The 16,520-nt window shown below is 37.6% G+C and overlaps 1 long non-coding RNA gene, 1 other non-coding gene and 2 pseudogenes across 2 annotated transcripts; 1 reads left to right on the top strand and 3 right to left on the bottom strand.

Annotated features, from left to right (window-relative positions):
* The first annotated feature begins 3,418 nt into the window (after window positions 1–3,418).
* On the top strand, window positions 3,419–7,663 carry LOC113303827. Its single transcript, XR_003337781.1, has 3 exons — window positions 3,419–4,597; window positions 5,533–7,040; window positions 7,290–7,663. It is a non-coding gene; the product is annotated as an uncharacterized LOC113303827 (long non-coding RNA).
* A 1,605-nt stretch (window positions 7,664–9,268) lies between these two features.
* LOC113307378 lies at window positions 9,269–9,405 on the bottom strand (annotated as a pseudogene).
* A 1,035-nt stretch (window positions 9,406–10,440) lies between these two features.
* LOC113307011 lies at window positions 10,441–10,560 on the bottom strand. Its single transcript, XR_003338981.1, has one exon. It is a non-coding gene; the product is annotated as a U5 spliceosomal RNA (small nuclear RNA).
* Window positions 10,561–11,300: 740 nt separating this feature from the next.
* The window catches only part of LOC113305432, a 12,994-nt pseudogene continuing 7,774 nt past the window's right edge, over window positions 11,301–16,520 (bottom strand).

The following is a 16,520-nucleotide window of genomic DNA, read 5'->3' as shown; positions in this document are numbered from 1 at the left end:
TCTTCCCTTTAAAAGTTGGAGAAGACCGTAGATGATGCTCGGGCACTAACGAACGTAGAGGAGGAATGTCAAAAGCAACAGCGCGGGGCGGAGCCTGCGTACTCCTAGTATCATCACGAGGACGAGCCACTGAGCGATCAAAGACTCTTCGAGAACCAGACGGAATTATCGGGGGAATATCTTCTCTAGAGGACGAGGCTTTCGCTCCAGAAGAAACTCGACTCCGACGAACATCATCTTGAGACTCTCGACGCGGAGGAGATCTCGATAACCCAGAATCCAGAGTCTGATAAGTAGGTCGCGGACGGTCAGACATGGCTGCGGAAAGAATAAAATCAAGAACAAGTTACACACCAAAATCACCAAAATCAAAAAACACATCCATAGTAATACAACCACGATAACGTAGCAACCCTAAAAGTAGTATACATGCTCAATATTTCACCCTCGAAGTAATGGCTTCCTTAATTTAAGATGAAGAACAGGGGCAAACTAGTATGCAAGCATCAGAAGAAGTTCTTCATCACAAACAAGGAACAACAGTAGCAGATAATTCACAAGTCAACACAGCATAAAACGGTGGAAATAAAGAAAAGGAAAACTTACCGGCAAAAACAGCAGTAGAAGAAACAAACAGGAGAAGCGGGCGTGGTTAATGCTAAGGTGGAGAGAATTTAAGATCACAGGTGCAATGAAGACTGACAGAGAATTTAAGATCACAGGTGCAATGAAGACTGACAGAGAATTTAAGGTCACGGGTTCAATGAAGACAGACAGAAAATTTAAAGGAAGAATGAAAACTGAGAGAGTGTTTAAGAAGAATGAAATTAAATTTTCTTTCTATCCTTAAAATACCCGAAAGAAAGAGAAGGAAATTAAGGGAGGAATGGGAAAACGTGCCCGTTACATAAGCAGTTAATGCACGAATAAAAAGACGTGCCCAAGTATCTAGGAAAAGTTATTAGGAGTGAGAAGAATATGCGACGATAGTTTTTCTTCAAGGCACCCATTAGTCATTCAAGCCCGAAGAAAAGGGGCAAATTGTGTACACATATATCTCACTATCAGACACGTGTATATAAAGAGGCACGTGGAAAGCATGCAGGCCAAAAACATCGAAACATGATGGGTCACGAAACACCAAATAAACCCCGAGGAGTTACTTTATCTCATCCCCAAAAGAGAAAGCCAAGATCAACGGTGGAGAGAAAGTTAGCTGACACGGACTGACAGGGGCAGAAGACACTTGTCTGACACGAGCAGACCCCTCAACTACCCACATTAAACACTCCGAGCAGTGCACGTGTCGACCAACCTGTGGAACGAGCGAGGATGCCTCTGCGGGATCAAGGGGGAAACGCAGACCTCCGCGCGACGGACACAATGACACAAGAAGATAAGGTTCCAACGGTCTTCAGAGATGGGTCCCACGTTCTAACCTTATAAATACCCAATCTCCACCAAGAGGAAGGGGGATCGAAAAACATCAGGAAGGGAAGGAGAGAGAGAGAGAGAAATAGCAAAGGTAAGTTAATCCCTGAGAGGAGAGAAACATGTAAACCCCAAAAATCATTCAACTATTCGTGTAACCGTGAAGAACATAGTAGAACAACAAATCCCGTGGATGTAGGCCTTAGTGCTGAACCACGTAAACCTTGGTCTTATTTACATTTCAGCACTTTACATTCATTTAGCTCCGCACGTGTTTGCTTATGTGTTTTGTTTTCCTTAATACTTATATCCCATGCACAATCGCCACGCCTGGAGTGGTTGGAGGAGGCCATGATAAACCCGAAGGTTTTGAGCCAATGAATCAACACCAGGGTACCATCATCATAATCTCCTTAGATGTTAAAGAATGATTGTGAGCGTTCGGACACGCACATGGTTCGTGTGCCCACAGTAGAAAAGCACATCCACCAAAGTTTTCTTTTCTGAAACTGGCTAGATTTTTTCATAATTTATTGGTTTTTGATTTTTGTTATTAGCTCAACCATCAGCTGTGGAGTCTCTTCCCTCGGATATTGTACAAGAAATACTTTCTCGGGTTCCAGCAGAATCTGTTTCAGAGTGCAAATTAGTTTGTAAGAAATGGGTGGCTCTTACCCGCGGAAGTAACTTTGCTAATATGCACCTCAGTCACCAGCTTAACCATCTTCATGATGGCGACGATGGCAATGATAATATAGCTACTAGGGTGGAGCCATGTCTCTTTTTTGCATGATGCTGATCCTGATAGGATAGTTGGAGGAGATGTTCGCATGTACAATCATACGGCATGTGGATTTGGGTATGTCAGGTCGACCAATGAGTACAAAGTTGTTAGAATCCATTACCTCAAATATGCGGTAGGAAATGTCCAAGTGTACACACTTGGCAGTGGTTGTGGGTGGAGAGCCATAGGTACTATTTCATATAGACTGCAGACGTCAGGCGGGGGTATTGGTACTTATGCCAATGATGCAATTTATTGGATTTCGTACAACAAAGTTGTAGCCTTCGACTTGGTTAAGGAGGAATTTCGGTTGGTATCTGTCCCTCCTTGTCTGCAAAACCGTCAGAACAGTGATAATAGATGTGGTCTTGTTACACTGGGAAGGCATTTGTGTCTTTATATGGACAAACTACGCATGGAAATCTGTACGTTGATGAAAAATAATGACTCGAAGGAGACCTGGCGTATGGAGTTTGTTATAGATCACGAAGCTGTAGTAGATAAAAGGATGTTTCAACCGATTTTATTTACAGAGAAAGGAGAAATCATATTCTTGTATGTGGAGTCTGTGCTTTATTGTTATGACACGAAAACAACATTTTTGAAGATGATTTCGAACGAAGCATCAACAGATAATTTTGAAGCCGTGGAAGTTATCGCTCACATAAATACCTTTGCATCATTGGAAGCTATGGGAGAAAACTCAAAGATATACACAGTTTGTCTACTTGGTGTTCGTATTCCAAGAGATGATGTCATCGACCAGTTAGCCAGAGTTGCTGTCGGTGAGGAAATAGATACGACGCTTTTCAAACTCGGGGACTTATCCAATTGAACTCAGTCGTAACAACAAATTTCATTTCTATTAAGTTGGTCTTCATTCTGTAATTGTAATAATTAGTTTGGATCGACGCATGTCATCATGTCATATTTGTCGAACATTATTCAACATGCAGGAATAAACTGAGTTACTAGAAGCGAATTTTATGCTTATGCTGCCTGACCGACCACTCCTACCCTAGGCTCAATCAATTCAACTTTAGAATTAGATCCTAAGAATTCCATCACGAGAATGTCCAATCCAATGGGACAATATATGAATTAGACTGTAGGATCAAAGTGTTTCGGTTTTACATCTATCAATGGCCAAATGGTTCGAAGTCTATTCTAGATACATATATACCAGGGCTCAATTGGGGGCCCTGGAAAAATAACACCACACCACAATGTCATTCATCATTTTATTTCATTTTTGGTTTTCTCGAGTTAAACCCTAGTTTAATTTTCTGTTGCATTACCAGAAATTCGCATCTGAAGGAGCAGGAGATAACACCACACCACAATGTCAAGTCTTCCTGAAGAGATGTACCTCGACATTCTTCTGAGGGTACCAGTGAAATCAACATTCGTCTGTAAGTGTGTTTGTAAATCTTGGTTTCAAATAATTTCTAATTCTAACTTTGTTAAATCCCATCTTAATCTTACCACACAAAGAAACAATCACAGTCTATTGATTCAGAGTACTAAAATGTATTTAAGATTTGATTCATTATCATCGTCAAATGATGCCGATGATGCTGCAATTGTTAGACTGGATCCCCCCTACAGATTTACTAAACTGTTGGGTTCATGTGATGGGTTAGTATATGGATGGAATAACATGATGGATTCATATTTTCTGTGGAAGCCAGCCACAAGGGAGTACAAGGAATTACCCAAATCACCTGATAAATGTTATATGTGCAAAGGTGGTAACTATGGTTTTGGTTATGATTATAAGACCGATGATTACAAGTTGGTCAAGTTTGATATAAGGGGAGTACTTCAGTCGTAGTCTATTCTTTAGAATCAAACTCATGGAAAAGCTTTGTATCCATTCAGTATGATTTTCCTTATGTTGATATGGTTGGCGTGCCTTTCAATGGAGCACTTCATTGGTTCGGGAGTATAATAGTCCACAGTGATAGTCCCAATCGATTTTAGTGAAGAAAAATTTGAAGAACTGCAACTACCAGAGTGCCTTTGCGTACTTGCTAAATTCAAAGGGACATTTGAAGTATGGGTAATGTCAGATTATGGAGTTCCAGAATCTTGGACTAAACTTTGTACCATTACATTTGAAAGGATAATGGGTTATCCCTATCTGGAGCTTATCGGGTCTTTTAGGAATGGTGCGATTCTGTTCAGGAACACAGACGACCTATTAATCTCATATAACTCAATGTGTGGAACTGCTAGAAAAACAGAAATTGATTACTTACACAACGGAGGAGCAGTGAAATATTTCGAAAGCTTAGTTTCTCTATACTCTAATACTGTTGTAGAAAGAAAGAGAAAGAGAGATATCACTTATGTCTTGATGAAGACTAAGATGCTAAACATGTAAGTATGTTGGTCGTTCTTATTAGTACATATTTTGTGTAGTTTTTTAGTGAAGTATCTTTCATTTATGTTTTATTCCATATGCTAGGCCCTTAAAAACATCATGTAATGGTAGTGAATTTTGCTTTGTTATCCTGCCTACAGAAATGCATCTTCTTATATAAAATTTGAGTTATCTTTTATGCCACTAATTATCCAATTTCTTGAAGTTCTACATCAACAGTAGGAGTCATGTTTGTAGATGCAATATGTAGCTCTCTGTGTTTACTTACAATCATTATGTGCTCTGTAAAGTGTTCAGTTTTACAAAGCAGTTCTCATTAATTAGACTTTCTTTATCTACTGCAAGTCTGGAACCGTAGAAACAGAAGTTTCTCATCTCTTTTTACTGCAGAACACAATACAGGCATCCTTAGTAAAACTATCTTCCGACTGTTTACATGTTTATTCTTGAATATAGACATTTTGCATATGACAGAAGATGTAATTTAGGTATGAATATTTATGTTGAATCAAGAAATTATCTGGCTGGCCACAGTTATGTATTAGTCGATTGTATTCAAGTTAAATATGCACTTGAGTTTCAATATGGAATGAGAGACATTGGTTTGAATCAGAATGTTGTTACACTGCTTTGCAGTGCGGACAGTAATGAAAAAGTAATGTGGATTTACAACAATATGGTGAGAATTTCTTGTCACATTGGTGGTCCTTACTTGGTCTGTCTCAAGTTAAGTTAGAAGACGGAAATTCTGAGAACTTCTGCTAAATGACTTTGAATTGCTGTTTTGTGCATGTAAAGCATTTTTGAAGAAATATTCATATGTGTCTCATGTTTGCAGCTTTTAGTATTAAACAAAATAAGGGTGGATATGGTTTATCTTACATGAATCATACACAATGATGGACAACTCATAAGTTCTATGGTATTGCAGGAGGCTCAGAAAGTCTTCTTGGTATTGAGGCGATCAGATGAGACGAAGAACTGGATTGGAGAATGCACCAATCTCAGAGGCTAACAAATATGGTGATGTATTCTCTCACTGAAATAGCGTAATAGATATGCTTTGGATATTACATTTATGTTTAGACAAGTTAATATCTTATCTTCTGGATATATTAAACATGAACAACATCATGTGAGATGTATTTTCATTCAGCTCTCTATATAAGTTGGTCTCTAGTAGTCTAGTGGTATGATTCTGAGTTAGAAACACTTTCGATTTAGCAATACTAGTTAAATCTAGTCATTATGTTGCAGCCGTCATTTTGAGCTAATGCTATTTATGTCTTTACCGGGAAATATGAAAAGAGAGAAAATTGTGTAGTTCTAATGAGCTGTTTTTCTTTCCGTTTCTTGTTTTATTGTTCAATATTTTACAACTTCCTATTGAAAGCGAACCTTCTGTTTTGTTTCCTGTCTAGCATCTGCCACAATACACTGTCAGAGTTCGATTACGATTGTTATTTTGCTTTCATGATCTCCTTTTCCTTTTCTTGTTTGGCTTCTGTGCAATGTTAATAGTTCCCAACACGAGTTCCACCAAGTTTGATGCATGTTATGACTATAATTTTTTCCCCACCGAGTTCTTTGATATCGTAAGTTACTGTTACCAAGCCAAAAAATATAGAGCTTGCCTTACTTCACAGGGCTATATGCTGTGGGAGTGGTTCTTTACCGTGTCTTTCTTTTCTTAAATCAAGAGTTCTGTCTCTTGAAACTAGATCCTATTCAAGTAAGATTACATTTTCTTGGATACCTTTAAGCATGTGCTGCAAGGGTAAGTGCTCTAAAATTGGGTGTACAAGATCCTTAAACCGAGTTATGTTCTATTTCTATCATCTCTTTACCGTCCCTTCTATGCGTAATATTTTATGTAGACTGCAAATGGGAAATTCAGGGGAAATTTGGTCCACACTCCATGGTGCTTCCCTCACTAATCATGTTATAACTATAATATCTTTCATATCTGAAAGATCGATATTATTTTCAACACAAAGGACAGTGATGGTTGATTGATGCTGTTTTGGGAGCTGAACTGAATTGCCATGGGCATATGGGTGTTCTTGACTAAACGACCTGTTAGGTTCAGAGTCATGATGGCTAGTAGGAGTGCTATTGTAGCACAGTGTGGTTAATATGCCGACCTTGCAATCTTCCAAGTGTAGATCCAGTCTCGTTTAATATCCAGAATTCTTTGAATGTCACCTAAGATATTGAGCCACTTTCTTTGTTCGGTCAAGTTGCATTGGGAAAAATTGTTCAGAGTGCTATTGTAACACGGTGTGGTTCAGCCCTAAAATAGGAAAAATTGTTCTGTTTTTTTTTTTCTCTTAAACTTCGCAAACTAGAAACTACAACAGAAGAAGAAGAGGAATCAGTAGAGGCACGACATGGACAGGGAAAAAGTTGCAGTTGCAAAGAATAGAACTAGACTACCAAGTAAGTTGAGCTGTCTTTTTCTAGGATCTTCGTATCTATTTGTGATTATAAAACTCAAAACAACTTAACATGTATTGCTGTTTCAAATGATCACGGAGTCAGATAATGGATCTAAGTACAAGGCAGTAACATTTTGAGAACTTGGACCAAGCCCTAAGATTTGTCAATGCTGTAGCTTTTTAAGTTATCTAAGTTAATAGTTTTTACCTTTTTGTTTCTCTTATGTTTCAGTTCTCGATGTATTCACAGGTCGAAATCGTACAACTAGACCACCTTCACCAAAAGCAACTACTTGAAGAAGAAGTGCTGCTGCAACTTCAAGTGCACCAGCTAGTGGAAGAGGGTCTAGGAGTGGTGCTGCTGCTAGAGGAAGAGGGTATAGTGTTGCTGCTGCTGGAGGTCATGGTCTGCACTGCAACTATAACAACTGGTACAAGTGGTGGTTCCACAACTACAGGAAGGGGTTGTGCTGCAACAATTTCACCCAACTTCAAAGTTTATGTTTTGAGAAATGAGGCAACAGTTGATGCCGCAGAAAAAATGTATCGAAACTATAGATTTAATTCCAGGAGCTACTATCATGGTACTGATGTTGTACAGTATAACTTTTTGCATAATGGAAAAGCTGGCATTACTGCAACTAATTCAAACAAATGCAAGAAATTCTTTAAATCACCATGCCAACTCCTTCCTCCTTGATGCAGTTCAGCAGAAATTTCTTTAATCTAATTAGTCAGTATTTACCTGCAACTTGTCTACTGTTTTAAGCGGCTCACTGGAAGTGCTGATGTTGGCACCGGATCTCATTTACAGCCGGGGTTAACACCAAATTAAATACAACATCCTTGAGCATTTGTCTGTTCAGAAAAAATGTAATGCACGTCCTCGTGATTGGTTTCATATGCCTGAACGGATTCCAGCTTTCTTCATGGGCATGAAACCAAAAATTATCTGATACCCAAACTTGTTATTCATGATGCAGTGTTTCCGTCTGACCTTTGTTGATTGTATTGCGAGTCTTCTTGTCAGGGGTTGGTAACAAATTTTCGACTCTTCCATCTAATTTAGGTCCGCTCCCTCCTTGCGGATTGAAGTAATTGTTTATACATATAACTCCAATTTGTTGTTCGGTTTTGGTAGAATCTAGTATTTGTGGATGTTTCATTCGAGGTGATCATGTTCTCACACTGTCAATTCACACTTCCAAACAACAAGCTCGGCAAAATAGCTTTGGTGGGTCAAGTAGTATCAGACTTACTGGGAGCAGTTCTTGATGCTAAAGATAAAGCATCGAGCTTCAAACCTTACTTAGAAATACACAGCTTTCCCTTTCTGACCAAGCTAAGAAATAAGAATACTGTCTTGTTGAAAACCATCCTACTCTCAAGTAAGAGAAAACTCCTCCGATTCTTTTTGATTTTTGTTCATTTGTAAATCTGGATTTGGTCATAGAAAACTAAAGAAAAATGTTGCAAAAAGAGTGAGCTGAAAGGTGCATTTTTTCTTCAGCCATAGAAAGAAAAAAAAAATTGCAAAAAGGTTGAGCTCAAAGATTGCACGTTTGTCAAACCATATAATACGTTGCTAGCTTAGGCTTTTGATATTGTAGGGGCAATTCAACTGGGAGTGCACGAGAAAGCATTTTTGCTGGCAAAGAAAGAAGTTGGAATTTTCTTAAGTAACTTTTGTAGTTCGGCTTGCTTCAGCTTTTTTTTGGGGTGGAGTCTATTTTATTAGTAGGAATTTCATTTCCACCTTAATGAAGCTACGTTTCTTAAACTTGAATGTGTTGATTGTACAAGGTAAACAAGTATCCATTTTCTCCAAGTTCCATTCTTATTCACATACAAATTCTTCATGTGTTCAAGATCATAACTACATAAACTTGACATATCTTTAATCACTGCTTGCCTCTATTTTTCTAAAGTGAAACTGCAATTTCAAAAGAGTTTTTGGTTCTTTCTTCAAAACCTCATACTTAAAACAGCACTTTACTAGGCTTCTTTAAACTCTCAAAACGGTGCATGATCCCAAAACGGTCAAGTTTGTTCTGGAATTAGACAGGCTGATGCTATATTAAGGAATCACATTGAACAGATTCTGGGAGGTATTGGAATTAGACAGGACAAGGAGCAAAAACCAAGTTACTACATCCAGGATTCAAAAAGTTGCAGGATGCAGCAACCAACCAATATCAAAACCATGCCAAAATTTTCATTTAGATTTGGTGGGGGTGCACCAGGCCTTTGCAGTAGTGCAACACAAAATGGGGGAAAAAAATTAATTTAATATCTCACATATCAGATATTAAACTGATAAGAACAGATACTACACTTGATCTTAGCCAAAAGGCCGAGAAAGGTATGCTTTTTCAAGATTCACAATTCAGCTTTTATAGGTTACAACATCCACAATGTCATACGATTTGACCAATATGGGACAAAAGCTAAAATACTAAAACCCTACATAGGTCCGTTTGCATATACATCTCCATACCTGTCACTTCATTGAAAGGAATTCCTTGCTTTCATTTGTAATCAGGCTAAAAAGATGCTCAGCTAAAAAGATGCAAACAACAAGCTCAGCTAAAAAGATGCTCTCCACGATTCAAAAAGTTGCAGGACGGAACAACCATCAAACCCATGCCAAAATTTTCATTTAGATATGGTGGGGTGCGCCGGGCCTTTGCAGTAGTGCAACAAAAAGGCGACGCTTGAGAACCCCAGCCGTGACTGTGAATCCTATAATATCATGTTTACTTTTTTGTGTAGTATTTTTGATTCTGGTAGAATAGTACCCTGCTAAAGTGTGGACTGGAGCTTGGATTCCCTCCCTTCCGGTGCGAAAACGATTATTGTTCTTTTTGTTTCTTAAAAAAACTTCGGGTTCAGGTAAGATTTTAGATGCTAACGAATAGCCACCAATGTTATCTATCTATAATCTATTGATCGACAACTACAAGTGTGTGCGTGTTTGTGATTTGATCAGATTTCAGCTCATTTCTTTCATAAGAAACTGCAAGTTTTTGCTGGAAAGAGTTACTAAATTGCATACTTATGATGTTTAATTGCATATAACGTCACCATTTGGTCCATTTTTGGTGTTCGTTTGAAAATAGGAGTTTGAATACGTATAGCCTAGTGTTATGATTAACATCACAAACACATTACCTGGCTTACCATCTGGATCATTTTGTGATTCAGGTATCAAGGTGAAGTAAAGCCTTATAACGCTCACATCTGGATCATTTTGTGCTTTTAATGCAGGTCGCAAAGCCATCACAAAGCCTAATTCCCTTACCATCTAGCCTTGTGCTTGTAATGCAGGTCGCAAGTCCGTCACAATGCCTTATGACTTTACTAGCCTTGGAAGTGAAACATTTTGGATTCAAAATTATTGGGTTCCTCTTGAAAAGAGAAACCCTCCAAAAATAGGCGTATGTCGCTTATAAGCGGCAAGCACACGGTATTCTTTAGTAAAAGGCAAAAGAATAGTTCGCTTTGTGCTTACCGCAAGGCTGCGAGATTCATTTGCTGGAGTGAAGTGCTAGTTATGTACAGAGCATTTTGAGTAGACTTGTGCTTCCTGATTCATGTGGGACTAACCCTCTTCACCTTCATTCCTAGGAATCCTTTTTACACGGTATTCTTTAGTAAAAGGACGATTCCCAACTATTGAAATCATTTAGTAAGAAAAGACTACAGATCATCCCACTTCCACTCCATCTCCACAATTTTCCCTTTCAAACAAAGCTAAGAATACCGTCTTGTTGAAAACCAGCTGTCTTGTTCATTCGTTAGTTAACTGAATCAGGAATCAGGATTTGTTTATAGCAAGCAAAAACAATAAAAGCTCTCTTAAGCAAGGGAACACTGCTCATAGATGCATTCAGGTTGCAGGACGTATTTAAACATATAAATTTCTCTCTGAACAAACAATGTGGTCCTACAAATAGAAGTACTGAATTAAGAAAGGGGATCTCTGAAAAATTGAAGTACTGAATTAAGAAAGGATGTCTCTGAATTCAGCACTAGTTAGATCTATTCTGGCTGACATCAATAGCCTTGACGGTAAGTTCTCTAGTACCGAGTTCAAATTATACTGCTAGTATAAATAGTTAATTAGAGGACAATTGCTGCCATGCTGAGCTAGCTAGATAACATACTTAACACTGAACTACCCTATTTGTAAAACTACTATGTATAACTACCCTTGTTATGTTTCATGTAATCTAGATCTGACAAAACAGCCTCCACAACATCAAAGATAATAAGCAGAAGTATCATCTAGAGTGCGAATTCCAGGGAGTGATTTTCCTTCTAGAAGCTCCTTGTAGGCATCTCCTCTGGGTAAGATGTGGCTCATCTTGTCTGTCAGATCTAGTTTCTTCACCGTTGCAACTAAGTCATTACCGCCAATTATTGTTGTTACTCCCTTCCCATTTAGCTCTGCCAACTTCTTGGCAATTGCCTGAAATGAAAGAAATAAAATAGTTTTTAGCTAGCAGAGAGATTAAAGACCAAAAACTTCTTGAGTCAAATAACGGATGATACCCAACAAATAGTAACAACAACGATGCTTTTATAAATATTGTACACGGCAAGGGCAGGGCCTGATTTATTTTTTGTTAGAAACACTACACAACTCCATATAACCTATTGCTGTGTTAAAGGTCACATCACACTGTAAAAGAAGAGTGTTAACACAATGTGGTAGAAGGTTGATTCAATCAACAAATAATATGCAGAAAAATAGCAAGTGACACGCACACCTCCGTTCCAAGATCAAATTTCTCCATCCCAAACACTCCTATGGTTCCATACCATAAGACAGTCTTGGCTTTATCGAGACATACCATACATCTATCAATGGTAAGCGGACCAATATCCAACCCCATCCAACCTTCTGGAATTGCAAATGCTAGTTCTGTCTGCAACAAAGATCTTCCAAGTCAATAAAAATCCAGGTAATCAGATATGACCCCGCGGATTAAAAGTGAGTTAAGATCAGGAGCAAATTTATCAGCAACTATAATATCAGTTCCTAACACAAATTCCACTTTCCTACCTAAGACCCTCCAAACAAGTGATTTTGCAAGGTCAAGTTTGTCTTCCTCCACAGGGGATGTTCCGACGGAATGGTTAAGGGCCTTTAAAAATGTGAAGGCCATCTGTCCACCTATAATGAGGGCATCAACTTTCCCCAACAACGACTCGATAACTCCTATCTCGGAAGAGAGCTTTGAACCACAAACAATGGCAACAAATCGCCGACTTGACATAGCCCCAACAAGATAGTCAAGTTCCTAAACAAGAACATAAACCAAATCAGGATCTCATACATTTGGTACTTTGATATGACACATGCACTCAACAGTATATTAGGTGGCATAGGTGCGAAAAATAATTTGGAAATCGTACCTTCTGCATAAGAAACCCAGCAACACACGGCGATAAGAACTTCGTGACTTTCTTTATGGAAGCATGAGATTCGTGAGCAGTTCGAAATGCATCATTCACGTAGAGATCAGCAAGAGCTGCTAGCTTCTTTGCAAACTCGGCGTCATTCTTCTCTTCCTCTTTGCAGAACCTCACATTCTCAAGGAGTAGAACACCTCCATCTGGGATTTCTGCAACCAATTTCTCAACTTCTTCCCCGATACAATCATTGGCCATTCCAACCTAATCAAGAGGGCAACACATAATAAGAACAAATACAAGACAAAAATTACACAAAAGAAGCTCGATTCAGGTTAGGCAAAACTTACATATGGCTGTATGGGCTCACTCAATCTAGTCACAAGAGGCTTCAAGCTGTATTTAGGCGTAACACCCTCTGGGTCACTAGCTTCTTATAACTGAAATTATAACCTAAAGATGCATATAAATTTGAAAAACAAGTCGGAATCAAAATCATATCCGTATATACGACTCTTAAACATTGATAACTACTAGATAGCCAAAAGAAAACAATTAAGAAATCAAATATGTTGATTACAAGATGACTACAGAGAATAACTTTCACTACAAAACAAAAGGCTTCTTGGGACGGCTAAAAAGCGTTCCAAGAGGCCCAAATCAGTCCCAAGAAGATATTAGTGATGTTTTTCTGACCGTCCCCTGTTCCACCGTCACTAATACTATTTGGTCGTCATTTTTTTTAGGGACGGTCATATTATTGTCTTAATTTAAAATTTTGATCACTAATAGGGACGAGTACTCCATGAACGTCCCAAATAATCCTCTTTAGGGACGGTTTTGAAAAAACAGCCTGTCCCTAGAAGCTACTTATTTTGTAGTGTTTAGCTCCATGATGAACCAAGTATTGAATAGTAGGAACAACTTCTTTAACCCTAGTATCATCAATAATGTTCAAATTATCATCCAATGGAACATCTAAATCAACTCTAACAAGTACTTCCTCCGTTCTTTTTTAATAGGCCACTTTTATTTTCAGCGAAATTTAAGGAAATTAAGAGAACTAATCATTGAAAGTGGTCCTCATGACACTTGTCAATAAAAGAAGTAAAGTGAAATGGTCCCCGTGACACTTGTTAGCAAAAGAAGTAAAGTGAAGTGGTCCACATAACACTTGTCACCAAAAGAAGTTAAGAGAAAAGTGGTCTCAAAAAATTAAAGTAACATTTGACTTTCCCAATTAAGAAACTGACCTATTTTTTTGAAACTTTTATTTATAGAAACTGGCCTATTAAAAAAGAACTGAGGGAGTACTTTTTTTCATCTTAAATCAGACTCCTTTAAATCGCCAACACTTTTCTTTTGCACAGGCATTATATCTGCAAATTTATACTAAAACAAAAAACTAATCGATCAAAACAGATGCGTAAAGGAACCTACGAGATGAAGTGAGACCAAAAACCCTTGAGCAAACTTCAAATCCCTAAGAGCGTCCACAGTGGTACGATCAAAACCAAAGATCAAAGACCAAAACAAACGATCAAATTTGAGTTTAGTCTGTAGTGTCACGTTAAGGCAGTGGAGTATATTTAGTCGGGCGGATGTATAATCCACGCTTGCATGTGGAGCGTTGGTATAATCTTCGTTTGGGCCGGGCGGAGATATAGTTAACGCTGGTTGTGGGGCGTTGATAAAGAATACGCTTGTTGTGGGGCGTACATATATTTCACGCTCGGAGAAGGGGCGTTTGTATAATCTACGCCTGGTGTGGCGAACGTATAATCAACGCCTGAATGAAGCGTTGGTATAATCAACTCCTGTTTTGAGGCGGACGTATAATCAACGCCTGTTTCAGGCGTACGTATAATCAACGCCTGACGTGGGGCGAACGTATAATCAACGCCTGTTTTGAGGCGTAAGTATAATCAACGCCTGTTTGAGGCGAACGTATAATCAACGCCTGACGTGGGGCGTACGTATAATCAACGCCTCCTCTTCTCTCAGGCGTACGTATAATCAACGCTTGGTTTGCAGGCGTACGTATAGTGTTGGACTTCTATTAACACACGTATCTAGCACGTGTGGCATTAAAGCCCGGCCAATCTCTAACCACCACGTATAGCCCACGTGTTCACTTTCCCTTTACCCTAATCTTCTCCGTCTTCTTCTTTTCTTTTCTACCTCCTCTTTGTTTCTTTGTTTCTACCGCCCACAAACACAGCTTCTTAACAAAAACATCACAGTGACGAGCAGTAAAAGAAAAGAAAAAACCAAGATACTTGATGAACCCGGGTTACAAAAGAGGTATGTTTTTTTTTTCTTAATCTCTTTTGTTTTATCCATATTGTTGTATAATTTATTTAGGGTTTTATTTGTTAAAATTAGTTTATCTAAAATTTGGTTTTAACGAACAAATATGAATATGAAATTGGTTAAATTTAATTGGGTATGTGTGTTTTATGTTTTTATAGAGATTAATATGTATGTGAAAAAAACCATATTTGATGATTATGTAAATTTGGTTAAATTTTTTTTTAAAATAGTTAGAGCTTAAAAAAATTTGAGATTAATATTTGTGGGTATGTGTGTTTTATGTTTTTATAGAGATTAATATTTATTAGAGCTTCCACAGTGGTTGTAAAAATTTATTTGTGGGTATTGTAAAAATTTGATTTGTGGGTATTGTAAATTTTTATTTGATTTATAATCTATTCACTAAAATTTATTAGAGCTTCCACAGTGGTATTGTAAAAATTTGATTTATTATTTTTGGGTATTGTAAAAATCCGTGGTTATGTAGATTATGTGGGAAATAGTTCTCACCTTTCAACTGTTTCAATCAACCTATTTCAATTGAGAGCTTCCTTTTATTGTTTTTCTTCATGTTGTCTGTTGGTAATTAATTTTAGTGAATATGGTTATCAATAATTGTAGTTATGTAAATTATTGGATTAATTTTAAATTATTGTAAATTATTGTAGTTATGTAAATTATTGGATTAATTATTGGTTTTCTGCATGTTGTATGTGAATATGGTTACCAATAATTGAATTTGTATTGTTTTTTATTGAATTTTGAGGTGATTAATTTTAGTTATGTAAATTGTAGTTATGTAAATTTTGGGAGTTACATATGTAGAAGAGCTAATTGCGTGAGTATGGAATTGATTTTTTAGTGATTTTTATGGAATCTTGAAGTGATTAAATTGGGTTGTGGAATCTTGTAATGATTTTGGAAATGCATCGGTGACGATTTAATTTGTGTTTCTGGAATTATAGAATTTGGAATTGATATGGTTTGTGTTAAGGATTTATAGTATTTGGAATATAAATGGTGATGGACTAATAAAAATATTCGTTAATGAGGGTTGGTCTTTTAATAATGTAACTGCATCTATATTGTGTGTGCACAGATGTTGAACAAATTCACAGCGCGTTTCAATGGTCGCGTGAAGACGAACAAGAAACAAAAATCTGTAGCCGAAGAGGATTATAACTTAATCGCTACTATTATTGTGGCCATTAAACATCCGGTTGGTAGGAAAAAAGAAATATTTTCATCGATGCAAGAGGGTGCAAGAAAAGATGTTGAACGGGGATTTGGTGTACTTCAACAACAATTTGGAATCATCAAACAACCTGCAAGAATGTGGAATCCAGATGTGCTTGCATATATCATGAAAACTTGTATTATCTTACATAATATGATAGTCGAGGATGAGCGTCTACCCGGTGACTGGCCACATGTTTATGAACAACGTAGCAACGCAGCACCGGTTAATATATTAAGAGGCAATAGTGACGAGTTTTCCCAAATTAGAGCTCAGCAACGCCGACGTGCAATGCGTAACAAAGATGCACATATTCGCTTGCGTGATGACTTGATCGAATATATATGGGCAGAATATGGGAATTAAAAATTGTCGTTTGTCATTTCCTTTCTATTATCTCTTTGTATGTAAACATCCTCAAGTTTTAATTAAGGTCGTATGTTTCAAAAAAGTAGAAATTTAATTCAAATCAACGGAAGTAAATTTAAAATCCAAAAATTACATAATAATAAT

This window comes from Papaver somniferum, chromosome 8 (assembly GCF_003573695.1).
Source record: "Papaver somniferum cultivar HN1 chromosome 8, ASM357369v1, whole genome shotgun sequence".
NCBI classification, from domain to species: Eukaryota; Viridiplantae; Streptophyta; class Magnoliopsida; order Ranunculales; family Papaveraceae; genus Papaver; species Papaver somniferum.
The sequence above is the reverse complement of the archived record's forward strand: the minus strand, read 5'-3'. Positions and strand labels throughout refer to the sequence as shown.